General features: G+C 49.3%; 1 long non-coding RNA gene across 1 annotated transcript; it reads right to left on the bottom strand.

Moving 5' to 3' along the window:
* Positions 1-12,763: 12,763 nt before the first annotated feature.
* Positions 12,764-15,951, bottom strand: LOC110285209. Its single transcript, XR_002377034.1, has 3 exons — positions 15,701-15,951; positions 14,307-15,342; positions 12,764-13,744 (listed from the first exon to the last, which is right to left on the bottom strand). It is a non-coding gene; the product is annotated as an uncharacterized LOC110285209 (long non-coding RNA).
* Between the last annotated feature and the right edge of the window lie 468 nt (positions 15,952-16,419).

Raw genomic sequence — 16,419 nt, 5'->3', positions numbered from 1 at the left:
GGGGAGTGACTGTAGGTCGTCAGCCTGGGCAGCAAGCAGCTTGACCTGCTGAGCCATCTTGCTGGACCATAACTAATAACTTTAGGACTTAGCAAGTGACAAGTGTTTCTTGTGAGGATCATTTTCTTCAATTAAGGAAACAAGGGCCTGTGGTGATATGAAGGAGCCTCAGCTGTTAGCTGGAAACTTAAGAAAGCCTTCCTTGTTACACTGTCAGCCTACACTGAAGGCCAGTCCTTCCATCCTATTGTGAGTCCTTGCTGGCCTCTGCCACCCTCGTGTCTCCATTCTGTAACAAGAATGAGGGGATGTCCCCGAGAAGCAGAGTTCTTTCTGTCACAGGAGCGCTGGTGATCCGGACTAAGAGTGGAGGCTAGTAGCTCAGCCTTGGCGCTGAGTGAGTTGGGGAGGGAAGGAAATGCAGACATTCTGGGGAGGGGGACCACTCAGCCGCCACCACCGCCTGCTGGCGAGTCGGTCACACGGGTCCTTTTCCACCATGGAGGGAGCATGCTATGTCCTAGTGAGAGGTGCTTATTGGCCATTCCTTCTGAAACACCTCTGCCAGCCCATCTGTGTGCACAAGGTACGCAGGCTGTGTCACCAGCATGCTGTTCCACACAGCATGTTTCTGACCAGGGATCTCATCTCAGAGTCACCCACAGTCAGCACTAGATCCAGTGCTTATGAAAATTTACTAGTTTGACCACTTGCCCCTATCCTAGAAGCAGCCTTGAAGGAGCTGTGAAAACTGCCGGCTGAAGTAATAGTACTGGTTGGCCAGGAAAATCAGAGCTTTGTTTTACAGGATGCAGCCTGGACTGGAGGCCTCGCTATTCCAACCACAGAAACGGAAGGCTGGATTCAGGGGGGCTCCCCTCACTGTTAAGTTACTATCTCCTTCTTGGGGTTGATTGCGGCTCTGCTGTCTCGTGGGTCTCACCCTGATGGGGAAGGTGGCTATGGGGACACACACAGTTGACACTGCACTGTTAGGCCTGTACTGCCTCTGGGCCAGGACAGACTGCCCTGCGCAGTCAGGAGAGAGAGCTTAGCTCTGGTGGGCTCTGCTTAGCATTTCCAGAGAAGTGCAGGAGGTAACAAGACGGCAGCTGGCCACAGCAGAGCTGGGGATGGGCTTTCAGCGGCAGAAGGGCCTCCTCTCCCTGAAGAAACCGTACACCTGTGTAAGAGAGCCGGAGAGGCCTCTGGTAGGTAAGGATGGAGTCTTCCACATGCTGGTGGCTGAGAGTTTTACAGCCTCCATAGGTTGTCCCCAGGAAGTAATGGTACAGTCTGGCCACCAGGGGCCGAGCTGGTGCTGCTCTTTATGTTTGGGGATCTTTGGCCAAGAAGGGAGCTTGCTTGGCAAAGGCAAACAGAAAGTACAAGAAGTTGTTGGGTACTGAATATTTCCCATCGCTCTGTCTTTATCTGTTTGTCTGTCTGCCTGTCTCTGTCTCTGTGTCTCTGTCTCTGTCTCTCTCTCTCATTTGTCTGTGTAATGTCTGTCTATCTTGTTAGAGCCAGACTGAACACTCCAAGGTCAGGAACTGGGCCTCTTAGCTCTGTTCTGTAACTCCGATGCTCACCCTATAGTAAGTATGCAGTAAGGTATTACCTGAAGAAGTGAATGATCTCAAGGAACCAGTGAAGTAGAACTAGGGTCCCTGTGGCTGGCCCATGGGGAGAGGCACAAGGGATCACAGAGAGGCTGCATTGCATAGCCCAAAGAGCCTGGAAGTAACACTCTGGGTTCTGACTCTCAATGGTTAGCCGGAGGAGACAGTATAGGATCCAGGCTTAGCCAGTGGACCCCAAGCTTGGGAAAAGGAGGAAATCCCTGCTCTTTTTGGCTCTTGGCTATGAGACCAGAGCTTCTCTGGTGGCTACTATTCTTTCCTCCTGGGGCAGCTGGCTGAGAACATAAAGCCATATTATAGAGAGAGGAAAAGACTCAGAGACAGATGAGAAGTGAAGGACTGACTGGACCTGAGTTCCTGGATGGGGAAGTGGAGGATTGACTGAGCCTGAGTTCCTGGATATAGTCATCCCTTGAGCTCTGTGGTTTGAAACCACAGAGAACCCTTATCTTGTGTCTGAGAAGTGATGGGCAGTGGGCACATGCACCCATGCTGTTGAAGGAGAAAGAGGGTCAGTAGCCATAGTTTTATCTCATGTTGCACTGTGTTCCTGGTATGTGAGGGCAAGTCTTTTTCACCTGCAGGTCTCATCACCTCCACCCCTACCCCACGGAGAACCTCCTCCCAGCTCCTCAGGTCAGGGATGGGGAGTAATGGGAAGGCACTAAGGTCTGTGATTGACAGGTGTCTGGCATCCCACAATGCTCAGCAAGTGTGAACTGCCTCACCTGGTCTTGTGGGTGGCTTTTGGCCACCAGTTATAGAACAGACAGATGAGTTTAAAAAATGAAGTCCTTACTCACTGTTCCGAGAAGGCCAGAGGTGGCCCAGGTCCACGGTAGTGGATTCATCAGCTCAGCAGTGTCACCAGGGTCTTAGCTTGTCTTTGTTTTGTTTTTTAGGATTATTAGTTTTTGCAGGAGTTGGTATGTGCCAAGCCACAGCATGTGGGGGCCAGGGGACATCTTTGTCCAGTCTTTATGTGGGTCCCAGGCATGGAGCTCAGGTCGTCAGACTTTGCCGCAAGCGCTTTTATCTTCTGAGTCATCTGACCAACCCTCAACTTCCTCGTCTTCAGCTCTGTGGCACTCAGAATGGCATTCATTTTCTCATGGTCATAGGAGGACTTCCCCAACTCCAGATGTCATTATGTGACATGGCGTGAGCCTGAGGCGGAGTGTTTGTTCCTGTGTCCCCCAGTAAGAGTGGGCAAAGCTTTCCCAATAGTCTACAGCCGACATGGAAACCTGGGTCACAGTCTAGAACAGTCACAAACACCCTTACCTGAACAGAGCACTGTGGGAGAATGAAGTACCATGGTTGGCTTAGAGTAATCAAGAAAGATGTCAGGGGCTGGAGAGATGGCTCAGCAGCCATGAGCATTCCTGACAGCCACATGGTGGCGGCCTGTAACTGTTCATAACCTCAGTTCCACAGACTCCAATGTGCTTTTCTGACCTCCAAGAGTGCCAGACATGCACATGCATGGTGCTCCAGCAGACACTGAGTAAAACACTCACATTATTAAAAATAATAGTAAGATGCATCATTAAAAAAGAGAGAGATGCCGGGGAGGGAACTGAACAAAGTTGATTGGTTAGCAAGGAGAGAGGGAGAATGACAGTGGGCTGTGCTGGTCCACGTTTAATAGAGACTATGTAACCTTGGCTGGATTGAAACTTTTGTTATACAGACCAGGTTGGCCTTGAACTCGCAGAGAGCTTCCTCCTGAGCACTGTGGTTGCTGGTGTGACTCTATTTGCTTTTGTGTGGCTGACTTATTTCATTTGGCTCAGTGTCCTTATGAGTCCACCCATGCTGTGCCATATGCCAGAGTTCCTCTCTTCTCTGAGGCTGGATGATGTTAGCTTGCATGTACATCCCATACATCATCCATCGTTCTGGTCACTAGGCTTCCTCACTGGGCTCCTGTGAAGGATGCGGCTATGAACATGACTGTACATTTACAGGGCTGTACATTTACACACTTTGTAGCTTATTGTATCTTTTAAGCCTCTCTTAATGCAAAGATCTGCTTCCCTACAGTGCAGGCTGGAGAAGCCAGGGGCTTTCAGCCGGCAGCTGTCCCCTGATCGTAACTGTTACTAACGGAGAGCTCGACGTGTCCTCTGCCTGTATTTCCAGAGGCTTCGCAACTTGAGGTGGTGATGTTCATCAAGAGGGACATATGTTATTACCGTGTGTGTGTCGGGGTGGAGGAGGGATGTCAAATCAGTAATTAACTGGTGGATTCAAAACGGTGTTGTTCTAATTGATTGTTCCCTTTTTGTTAATTAGCTTCAGAAGGGGATCTTTAACAACTGGCCATTGGAGAGCAGCCATGTTCCAACCGTGGCACCCCAGCTTGTGTGCGTGTGTGGTATATGGTTGGGTAATATAAGTGGGTGTGCTTCCCCATGCGTGCGGAGGCTGGAGGGTGTTGGGATGTCTCCTTTAATCACTCCTTCACCTCATCCTCTTCCACCAATGTCTCTCACTGACCCTGGGGCTTCTCACTTCATCTAGACTGGTGGGCCCTGGGCTCCAGCTGTATGTCTTCATGCCTGGATCTTTATGTGGATGCTAGAAATTTGAACTCAGATCTTTACACTTGTGCGGCAGATACTTGTATCCACCAAGCTGTCTCCCTGCCCTGAATCCTAAATTTTTGTGATATATATATATATATATATACACACACACACACACACACACACACATATATATATATATATATATATATATATATATATATATATATAATTTATATGGGTAAACTGTTTCAGACATACTAGAAGAGGATATGCCATCAGATCCCATTTAACACATGGTTGTGAGTCACCATGTCGTTGCTGGAACTGAACTCAGGACCTCTGGAAGAGCAGTCCATGCTCTTAACTGCTGAGCCATCTCTGCAACCCCATGTGTGTTTATTTTAAATCAGGACTCATTATGTAGTCCACACTGGCCTGGAACTTGTCATCCTTTGCTTCAGCCTCCAGAGTACTGTGATCTCAGCTGTGTGCTACCATGCCTAGCTGTGGGGTGTTTTGTTTTGTTTTGTATCCAGACAAGGTTTCTCTGTGTAGCCCTGGCTGTCTTGGAATTCGCTTTGTAGATTAGGGTAGCCTAGAACTCAAAAGCATCTCTCTGCCTCTGCCTCTGCCTCTTGAGTACTGGGACTAAAGACATATGCCACCATCACCTGGAGCCTTTTTTGGGTTTTATATGAGATAAAACAGCCATTGCTTATAAAAATACATAGAAGAGCCCAAATCATATGGATAATGATAGCTGGTTGAATTAATCTGCCTTTATTCTCTTGAAGCCTTAGTAAATGGCAATAAAATGATTTTTTTTTTTGGATAGACAGGGTCTCTCTCTACAGTCCTGGATGTCCTGGAACTTGCTGCAAAAGACTCACTGGCCTTGAACTCAAAGAGATCCACTGCCTCTGCCTCCCCTGTGCTGGAATTAAAGGTGTGCACCACCACTCCTGGGCAACAAAAATGATCTCATGGAGGTCAAGGACCTGCAAAGGTTGTCCCACAGAAGAGGGCCCACAGGGACTGTTTCCAGTAAGTTACAGAGGACTGGGTGCCCACTAAGAGCTTCTTGAGCAAGGTATAGAAGAGTCTACCCTCCAGTGTCTACGTCACCTTTCCACTTGATTGACAGAGTGGAGGGGCGCAGAGGTCTGAGTTGGAGCAGGAGCACGGGCTTTGGGGTCAGGTACTTGCGTTTGAATCTTCAGCCTCCTTTCATCCTTAAGATGACCATGGATTGGGCTAGAGAGATGGCTCAGTGGTTAAGAACACTGACTATTCTTCTAGAGGTCCTGAGTTCTAATCCCAGCAACCACATGATGGTTCACAACCATGGGACCCAATGCCCTCTTCTGGTGTGTCTGAAGACAGCTACAGTGTACTCATATACATAAAATAAATACATAAAAATTTAAAAATATAATATAACATAAAAATATATAAAATATACTTTAAAACACTTTTTATTGAGTCTTTGTAAATTTCCCATCATGCACCCCAATCCCACTTATCTCCCTATCCCTCCATATCTGCGCTCAGCCTTTGTAACCTCTCCATCAAAGAAAACAAACAACAACAAAATAAACTTAAAAAAAAATTCTCGGGCTGGTGAGATGGCTCAGTGGTTGAGAGCGCCAACTGCTCTTCCAGAAGTCCTGAGTTCAGGTTCCAGCAACCACATGGTGGCTCACAACCATCCATGACAAAGTCTGATGTCCTCTTCTGGAATGTCTGAAGACAGCTACAGTGTACTTACAATAAACAAACAAACAAACAAACAAACAAACAAGAATGTCTGAAGACAGCTACAGTGTACTTAAAATAAATAAATAAATAAATAAATAATTAAAAAATTCTCTGTGGAGGTTGCAGTGTGTCCACAGTGTCACCCTTTTGCCCAAACAGTTCTAATTACAGATGTTCATTGCAATGAGTTATTTGTGTGTTTTGAGGCCTTTGGCTTCTGCTACTCTATCAATACAGGATCCTCACAGGGGACTCCTCTCAGATATCCCGCTGTTGCCCTGTGTCATGGAGATCCTGCAGCTTTGGTTTCTACAGGACCAGCTCTTTCACATGCTCCAGCAGTTCATAGATGGGGTAGATGCCAGGGTGAGACAACTCCAACAAAGCCCAGGATCTGGGCCTGGGTGGTGGCTGTTTTGTTCAGCCCACCAGTTCTCCTGACCTAGCACCTTGGGGTACCAGCTCTCCTGTTTTGTCCAGGTGTGTGGCAGAGTCAGTTCTCCTGCTTGGGGCAGCTGGCAAGCGATGGGACTGGCTCTCCCACATGCATGAACTCTGCCTAGGGGCCAGGTCAGCTCACCCACTCTCCCTCCCTCCAGGCCAGCTCTTCTGAGCTCAGTCCCGTTGGCTTGCTCACCCTCACCTACACTTCCAGGGCAAGCTCTACTGTGCTGCCCAGGCAAGGTGCAGGGTCAGATCTTCCAAATGCTGTAGCTAGCAAGGGGGTAAGCCAGCTCTCCCAAGTGCTTCAGCCAGTGAGAGGAGAGGCTAGTTCTGTGGGACATCAAGATGGCCCCTGGAGACCAGCCTAAACTAGGGATGTCCACGTGGCCTTTGATGACAACATGGGCCATGGGTATCGAGACAGACCTGTGCTGTTTCAGGGCTACAGGTCCAGACGTGGTCCTTGGGGGCTGGGACCTCAGCGTGGCCTCAGGCGGCATGGCAGGCTGTCCTTTGAGTTCCTAGCTCCTGCTCTCTTTATAGCTCACAGACCATTCCTCTTCTCTTTCCCTCCCAACTCTCCACACAGATTTTTTTCATTGTTGCAGTGCCTCCCCGACCCCTGCACATCGCCATGTGGTGGCAGAGGGTGTGTTTCTGGGTGTTTCCTGAGCACATACCTAAGTAGGGACAAACTGGGGATGTAGCCCAGCCAGTAGAGCATTGTCTAGTGTGCCTGAAACCTTGGATTCTGTCATCAGTATAGCATAGATGGTGGACTAGTGCTTGCCTGAACAGCACTCAGGAGGTAAAGGCAGAGATTAGCAGTTCAAGATCAACCTTAGCTATGTGGAGAGTTTGAGGCCAGCCTAGGCTAGAAACTTTACCTAAAACAACAACAACAACAAAAGTGGAGACCTCCCACCTTGCACAGACCCTGTTGTTGTGAGGCTGTGACTGTGGGGGAGCTTGCCAGGTGAAGGATGAGCAGAAGGAGCTGTAACCAGAACTGAGAACATTCCAGAAGCTGGCGGCTCTGCTCACAATTGCATTGGGGACACCAGCAGACCTTGGGCAGGTTATAGTGTCTTCCCTGCACTGAGTTTGATACTCTCCCCCTCTCTTCCTTCTCCACTCCCCACCAGGGAAGCAAACCTGCTTCGTCCAGGGTGGAATTGGCCAAGTCTAACTGCGCTATTCTGGACTCATGGCTCCCCGTGGGCTGAGTTACCTCCCGTCCTATGCCACCAGTTCTCAGTCAGTTGTCCCATGGATGTTACTGTGCCACTTCCCAATCTGCACTTGAGAGGCCATTTCTTCCTGGGGCCTGAATCTGGACTTCTGGGAAGCTTCCAGGAGCCAGGGAGCGAACTCACGGCTTCCTCAGAGTGCGGCTGAATGAATGAGGCCAAGAGTGCCCCTCTATTAAACCTCTTAATGGAGGAAGGTGCGGGCTTAATGACAGGACACATTCAGAGAAAGGCATTGACAAGTGATTCTGTTGTGTGAAATCAGAGTGTACAAACTGAGATAGCTAGGATGTTGCCACCTGGCATAATCTGGTACAGCCCGTCTGTGCAGCCCGTCTATTGGAGCGTCATCATGCACACACGCTGGGTATGCACAAGGGAAAGCCAGCCGGGTCTGTCTCAAAGCACAGCTGCTTGCAGTGTTGGTTGAATTGCTTCTGAAGCTTGAGCCCCCCAATGGAGGTAGGCTGATTAATTAGGGACGCTGGGCTGGGGCATGGCACTTTCCTCTCTGTGTTTGTCATGGCAGACAGGAATAATTCTCTCCTTACAACTTCATAAAGTACACTAATTTAAATGTATAAGTTGATCTACACTTCTGTATATAAATGTGTATGTGTGCGTGTACATCCATGTACATTCATAATCCTGGCTATTTCCAGACCCAAGATACTTAGCTGCACCCCCACCTCTAGTCACCTTATCTCAAAGGCGATTGTTATCTCTGTTCTTGTTTTGTTTTGTTTTGTTTTATCTTATTTTATTTTTGAGACAAAGACTCCACAGAGTTCAGGCTAACCTGGAACTCACTGTGTAGCCCAGGCTGTCCTCCTCCTGCCTAAGTCTCTCTAGCCCTGAGATCACAGTTATGAGATTCATGTCCCTTGGTGTTTATATCAGATCACTTTTGCTCCTGTTTTGCTTCCTATAAATGGAACGAAGCTGCACACACACTGATTTCTGGCTTCCCATTCCGAGTTAACGCCCGGGCAGTTAACTCACGTGGCAGGGTGGTTCGTTTTCGCTCTCTGTCCCACTGGATAGCGGAAACACAGCTTACTTATACATTGTTCTGTGGATTGTGTGGGTTGCTCTGAAGTTTGAGCTATAATGAGCGAAGCTGCTATAAATAGTCTCTTACGGATCCTTTGGTGGACTTAATAACACCTACGCCTGCATTGCAGGAGAGGGACTTGTTGAGACCAAGGGTGGGTGAATTTGGCTGGTGGGGCAAGTGAATCTTGTTCATCATACCCTGAGTTACACCAAATCGAACAGTCTCTGATATGTGTCAAGCACCATGCTGGGACCCAGGCAGACACAGAGCTGTCCAGGAGTGCTTTGCTTCTGAGCTAGGCCATCCAACACCTGGTATAACTATAACCGTGCCCCTCGTTGTCTAGCGTCCCCTCCTCCCTCCCTCCTCCCACCTCTCCCCTTCCTCTCCCTCCGTCTCTGATGCTATTCCTCTGCTGAGGGTTGAACCCAGGACCTTGAAGACAAATACATCTCTGACCCAGGCCCCCACCGAAGCTTTTCTCTTTTCAGTGACTTCATTAGACATTAGTTTCTTTTAGGATTGAATAACTTTTTTTTAAAAAAAGATTTATTTATTTAAGATTTATTATTTATTTATTATATGTAAATGCACTCTAGCTGTCTTCAGACACTCCAGAAGAACGCATCAGATCCCATTACAGATGGTTGTGATCCACCATGTGGTTGCTGGGATTTGAACTCAGGACCTCTGGAAGAGCAGTCAGTGCTCTTAACCACTGAGCCGTCTCTCCAGCTCCTGAGAGTTGAATAACTTAATCCCCCAATTATTCCTTGACTTTCCTGGGGTTTGCTCAGTCTTATCCTATGCATGTCCACGGAGCCATCTCTCTAGCACTGAGACTTTCTGTAGCTGTCTTCAAACCGATCATCTATACTCAATAGAAAAGGCTTGGACCACTTCCTGGCCCGCTGGTGAGTTCTTTGTGCCTAGAAAGTCCAGAAGGGTAATACTGTTCTTGAACAGTGACCTTTGCCCCAGACTTTTGGAAATCATCTCTACTTTATTCATGGCTTGTGCTGACTCCCTGTGGGACTCCTGACTGGTAAACTTGCCTGTTATTTTCACAAGGTTCACACTTCTCATTTCAGCTACACGGGGCTTGTTTGTGCTGGATGCTCAGTAAGTACACATAACTTAGGAAAATGTGACACACACTGTAGCTGGGAGCATTGGAATGTTCTGGTCTTTAAGTCTCATGCAGCCCAGTCTGGTCTAGAACTTACTATGTAGCCAAGGATGACAGATCTTCCTGCCTCCACTTCCCCAGTGTTGGGTTTACAAATGTGTATCACCTGCTGTGGATTGCACCCTGGGTCTCTTGTGTGCTAGGCAAGTGCTTTGTTATCTGGTATACATCCTGCTCCCTGCCCCTCAACACAAAGCTTGTAGGTTTTTATTTAATTTTTAATGATGTGTGTGTGTGTATATACACAAGGGTATGCGTACATGTGTTCAGGTGCCCGTGGAGTCCAGAAAAGGACATCAGATACCCTGGGGTGGGAGGCACAGTGCTGGAACTGGACTCTGGTCCTCTGCAAGAACATTTTAGGCTCTTAGCCACGGAGCCATCTCTCTGGCCCTAGCATTGAGTCATTAAGACGACGCCTTTGGACTCTCCCTACCCTGAGCCTTGAGAGAAAGAGAGAGTGTGTATGGGGGTGCGGGGGAAGGACAGCTCTTATTTTCCCTGTGGAGGATCAAGCTCCCTGGGCAGGGCCTGAGTTGAGTTAGCTTGTCCAGTATTTTCTGCCCTGGTTTGAACACCTGTTAGTGTTCTTGGGTCGCATCCCCCCTCCTCTCATTTGCCCCTCTCCCTCCCTCACTTTGGTCTTTTCTTCTCTCCCCTCTTTTTTTTTTTTTTTTCCTTTTGTAGACCCAGGGCTCTGCACACGTGAGGCTCTACCACGTCCATCCTTAGTCCCAGGATCGCCTAGATTTCTGGAGTCTGTAATTCCCCAAAGATTCAGGGCCTGTTTTTCTGTTTCCATTCCAGTTTATTTCAGTTGCACACACTTACTGAGCGTTTGCTAGCTGGTCCTGGGTCAGGAACAGCGTGGTGCTTACCTGTAGATGGCAGGCAGACACCGAAAGATGAAGTTCAATATGCCAGGCATTCGGAGCGGGGACTTTGCTCTGAGCCTTTTGGTAAATCACTACTCTAGGGAGTCTGCTTCCATAACTAGAGTGAGGCTTGCGGATGCTTCTCTGACATCCTGTGAAGCATTCAACTGTCCTGGACTGAAGTGTATTCATCTGTCCCTAACAAGGGAAACTGAGGACAGGGTGGCTGGAAAACTGAATGTGGGCTGCAGAGCTGGTCCAGGGAAGAGGCAAGTCTGTGCTTACCCCCTCACAGATGGTGCCAGAGCCCTCCCAGGGGGCCGTCACCCCCCCATTTCCTTTGTCTGTAGGCAGGCTCTCATGGGCCCTTTTGTGCTGCGCCCCCCTTAGCAAACACCCCCACTTACAAGCAGGTCCAGATGGCATCACCAGCCCGATTCAAATCATTGCCCTCACCCTTCTTTCTCTGCAGGGAACCCCTCTAGCACTGTCCCCTTTGGTGCCCTAGGGTTGCAGCCCCCGGGAGCAAGAGCCTGCCCTGGGTTCCCTTGCCTGTCACTCCAGGCCTTGGCTCTCTGGGGATGAGATCTCCAAACGTTCCAGAACTCAGCGAGCTTTCTGTCAAGAAGCAAATCAAACCAAAACCAACCAAACAAAACCACCTCTCACAAAATTCCATTTCTAGTCAGGATGGTACAATGGGCCAGATTTACCTCTCTGCCTTAAATGAAGAAAGAGCAGGGGATATGAACGACATAGCTATTTTCAGACACTAACTACTTAGTAAGAGATGCAGGTTGATGAGCGCTAACAGACTGACAGTGTGGTGAGCCCTGCCATGGCTAGGTTTGTAGCCTGGGGAGAGTTCTCAGCCAAAGAACAAGTCAAGGGGGTGGGGCAGCATCCTTCTGAGTACAGGGTGGGGCTAAGTGCAGGAGCCAACCTGGCTGTCATCCTCAGGGAAGGGGGGATGGAGGTGGCAGTGCGGAGCCACGGTGAGGGGGTTGCAGATGGCCCTTTGGTTTTGTTCAGGACCATTAGTGCTGCTCTGAGAGCTACCTGAAGCCACAGTTTCACCCTAATGGATCAGACGTTAGGAGCCTTGCAGCTATGACAGGCAGCAGTTGGTGTCCTGCCAGTCAGAAAGGCAAGCTCTGCCTTTACGGGACGCCGGGGTAGCCTATGGAAGGCATTGCTTCTGGGGGAAGCCTCTGGAAGTCCTAGAAGCCTATAGGCAGTCCTAAACTGAAGGGCACTTCTGCTCTTACGAGAGCCTAAAAAGACAGGTTCCCAAAGGACAAGACTCTTTTCAAGCAACTTGACTTTATTCCAGAGAAAAGCAAAATATTCTTCAGTAATATCAGAGTAAGTCGGGCACAGTGTTCACACCTGCGGCCCTGTTTAAGTCTGAAGTGTCCCCCACAGGCTCCTGTGTTTGAACCCCTGTCCCCCAGAGGATGGTGACCCTTTGGGGGCTGTGGGGCCTGGCTGGAGAGGTAGGTCACTGGGGATGGGCCTTTGCAGCCTGGCTCAGCTCTGGCCTGGCCTCTGCTACCCGATCTGCTAAGATGTGAACAAGGCAGGCCCCAGGCTGCAGTCAGGACAGAAATGAGCCTCAGAAATGAGCTCAGACAAACACCTCTCCTGAAGAAGTTGCTTCTGCAGGGACTTTGTCACAGTGACAAGAAACATAGCTAGTGCCAGCCCCAATCGCTCTGCGCGCTGAGAGAGGAGGATGCTGCATTCTGAGGTTTATGATCGTCTTTGACGACAAAGGCAAAAACAAACAACAAGACAAAACAGTAACAACAAAACAAAGACAGCAAGTCTCACACACACACACACACACACACACACACTCACACACACACACACACACACACACACATACATACACATATACTCACACAGCCTCATACTAATTAACAACTACTCAGATTGAAAATAATAGGAAAATTGGACCATAATGAAGAGGAAAAATCAATCAGTCAAAGCAGGCCTGGAGACACAGATGACAAAAATCAATAAATTAGAACTCTATTCCACGTGAACAGAAAATAGAAGGAAGCAAACATATTAGGACAAATTGGGCGTCGGGGCTGGACTGGAGAGACGGCTCCATGGTTAAGGTCACCTTCTGCTCCTGCAGAGGACTCCCCAGAATCTACATGGCACCTCACAGCCATCTGCAACTCCAGTTCCAGGGAATCTGATGTCCTCTTTTGGTCTCCTCAGCCACCAGGCATACATGTGGTGTGCAAACAAGCAAACGTACACACAGGCAAAATACCCAGACACATAAAATAAATAAAAGTAAAGATCTGTGGGACGGAGCTGCTGGTGCGAGCATGTATTTTCAGCAGCTACAGAATGAGTTCTAGGTTGGGCGACTTAGGGAGCCCACATCTCAAAAGCAAACGAAGAGGGCTGAAGACGTAGTTCAGTGGTATGGGGCTTGCTTGGACTTTTGGAAGGCCCTAGGTTCAGTCTTAAGTGTTGTAACCTGAGATAAAAACCTGCAGTGTTTGGGAAATCGTAATAGATGGTCTTGATGATGGGTTAGACGACCAAAGAGGAAAGACACTGAATGTAACAACACAGTAACAAACTCATCAAAAACAAAACACAGAAGCAGGTTGTAAAACTATGGGCAGAGCACCGGTGAGCCGGGAGGTGGCTTCAAGAGGACATTTTTTTGTGGATGTGGGGTTCCAGATGGAGGGGACAAAAACATGTGAAGAGATAATGGTGAAAAACCTTTCAAATTTGAGAACTACAGTCGAGGTGTGCAGAGCCTGGTGAGATTCCCCCCCCCATCCCTCCCCCCTGCCCCCCCCCCCGCCCCGGGCACTCCTGGTTCACACTCAGCATCTGTGTAGTGACTGAGCACACTGTGGTACACCGGACTTGGTGGCTCCGCTCTCTTCTTCCCCTCCTCTAGTTGCTTGTCTCTTGCTTAATAGGCCAGCGTTGTCCTGACCACACAGGGTGACTCTGTTGGAAGACACTTCATCTTAGGCCGAGTGAGCCAGCCATTGCTCTAGTCTGTACTGTGTGTCTCAGGCGCTTCAGCCTTTTGGGAGTCTGAACATGTCTGGGGGTTTAGAGACTTAAGGTCACATAGGGCAGTGATGACACACACCTTTAATCCCAGCACTCACGAGACAGAGAGAGGTGGATCTCTGGCTTTCAGGGCAGCCAAGACAGGCAGAGAAACCATATCTCAAAATAGAAAAAAGAAAAAAAGCTAAGTTTTGCTGGTACCAGCCTCTCAGGACTCCTAGCCGGTGTGTGGTCCAACAGAGCCAGCTCCAGCGTCATTCACAGCTCAGCCTGCGACTCTTCTGACACAGGAGGCCAGCGAGTTTCTTCCCTCCACTGGGCCACTAACTGTACTTTAACCTTTTGTTTGTTTGTTTTGTTTTTGCATATTTGTGTTAACTTTGTGAGCGTTGGGCTGAAAGCAATGCCCGGCAATGGTGCCGTGACTCAGTGACAGTGAGCCATCTTGCCAGTCCAAGAGTTAGTACGTTTTAGATTTCCTTCCATCGCTTACCTCGGTTTCTGGACCTATTCTGGACTTTCTCTTCTGATAGGCCTCCTCGTTGCTAATGGAGAGAAAGCAGGCAGGTCTCAGCTCCCTTGTCAGGGCCCGAAGGCTCCTTCAGTGGTTCCCTAGAGTGTTCAAGCACATGTCTGTGTTAGGGTTTCTATTGCTGTGAAGAGAAACCAAGACCACAGCAATGTTATAAAGGAAAACACGTAGTTGGGGCTGCCTTGCGGTTATCTTGTTATCTTGCCTGTTATCGCCATGGTGGGAAACCTGGTAGCATGGAGTCAGACATGGCGCTGGAGAAGGGACTGGAAGTTCTACACCTTGACCTGAAGGCAGCAGAAGGAGACTGTGTCTCCCATTGGGCGTAGCTTGAGCGTATGAGACTTCAAAGCCCGTCTCCACCGTGACACACTTCCTCCAACGAGGCCACGCCCACTCCAACCAAGTCACATCTCCTTATAGAGCCACCTCCTTCAGGCCAAGCACACACACACATGAGTCTATGGGGGGGGGGGGCGGGGACATTCTTATTCAAACCACCACAGTGTTCAAACTCCTCACCTCAGCACACCAGACCTTGGCTCGTAGGCCACAGTCTTTGGAAACCCACAAAGTAGACCTATGCTCCGAGGAATCAGCATAGGTAGTGGGCACTCCCAAATGACTTTTCAAATAGCACGTGTGTGATGGTAGTTACACCACACCGTATGGGATAAACTCTCCAAAGAGCAGAAAGTAAGTGGATGTGGACATTGTCCTGTTACCACCTGGGTCCCTTCCCTGAAAGCAAACATGTTCCAGAGACAGTGCATGTCTAAGCACTTCCATATCCAGACGTGCGTTTCAGCACGAGAACAGGCCGGGTGACATAGGCAAATGTACAGAACCGGAGGATGGCTGGGCCCGGGGCCTCTGGGATGTGACTCATCTCTTCCAGATCCTTGTGATGTCAGCAAAACCAACTTGCCAGGATTTAGAGCCGCCTTGAAGAGAAACCTCTGGGCATGTCTGTGAAGATGTTCCCAGAGCGGTTTGGCTGAGGAGGGAAGATTTACCGTGAGTACGGGCAGCGTCAGTGCCACGGGCTGTGGTCCCAGACTGAGTAAAGAGAAGAGAGAGAGAGAGAGAGAGAGAGAGAGAGAGAGAGAGAGAGAGAGAGAGAGCAAGCAGAACCCCAGCTTTTAGCTCTTGGCTTCTTGATCGATCGCTGACAGAACAGGATCAGTTCCCTATGTTCCTGCCACTGAGCCTGGCCTGTGACGGTCCATTCCCTTTAACCTCGAGCCAATACAAACCCTTCTTTTCTTTTCCCTTTGGACACAGTCTCACTAGGTAGCCCTGGCTGACCTGGAATTTTCTGTGGAGACCAGGCTTGGACGCACAGATTGGCCTACCTTTGATTCTGGAACATCTGATTAAAAACGCACCACCATGCCTACTTCAGGGCTTAAGTTGCCCTTGTCAGGTATTTCTAGACAGCGAGAAGAAGAATCACACACCACTGTGCATCTCTGTTGAGGGGCTGTCCCTCTGCTGGTGTCTTGTCCCAGCTGCTGTGTTTGCTGAGGGGTCGGGTCACACTCTGCAGCTGTCTAACCAATGTCTCCTTGTCCTGTAAGACCTTCTGAAGTGCTTTGCCCTGTAGGGAGCCCTCAGGCCTCTGTGCCTGTCCCTCTGGTCCACCTCTAAGCTTTCCATACTCACACATTCCTGCCCCTCTGCTCCTTCCTGACTGCGGCTGTCTGAGGACCAGGTTCACTGATGAGCGATCCAGTCCCAGGGCTTCCTGGAGCCATCAATATTCATAAGCAGTGATGATGGAACCCTGGGAAGCAGGCATGCTATCACTGTTTTTGCAGTTTGGGTTCCCCGCCCTAGTGACCTGGGGGTTGGGGGAGATGGGCCCTTGTATAAAAGCTGGAGGGAAGGCTCTCTCTCTAAAGTTATCTAGAAGGCAACGACCCTCAACTGCCATAATGAGGGGCCTCAGTACATGCATGGACCATTCCACTAGGACAGGGAGATGTGACCCTGTGTTTTCCTATGGGGGTTGCCTGTAAGTGGACGGCAGGCTGAGCTGGCTTGGTGGAGCATGCCTGCCAGAAGCAATGTG

This window comes from Mus caroli, chromosome 19, assembly GCF_900094665.2.
Source record: "Mus caroli chromosome 19, CAROLI_EIJ_v1.1, whole genome shotgun sequence".
In the NCBI taxonomy this organism is placed as follows: Eukaryota; Metazoa; Chordata; class Mammalia; order Rodentia; family Muridae; genus Mus; species Mus caroli.
Note: the sequence above shows the minus strand (reverse complement) of the source record. Positions and strands in the feature narration are given on the sequence as shown.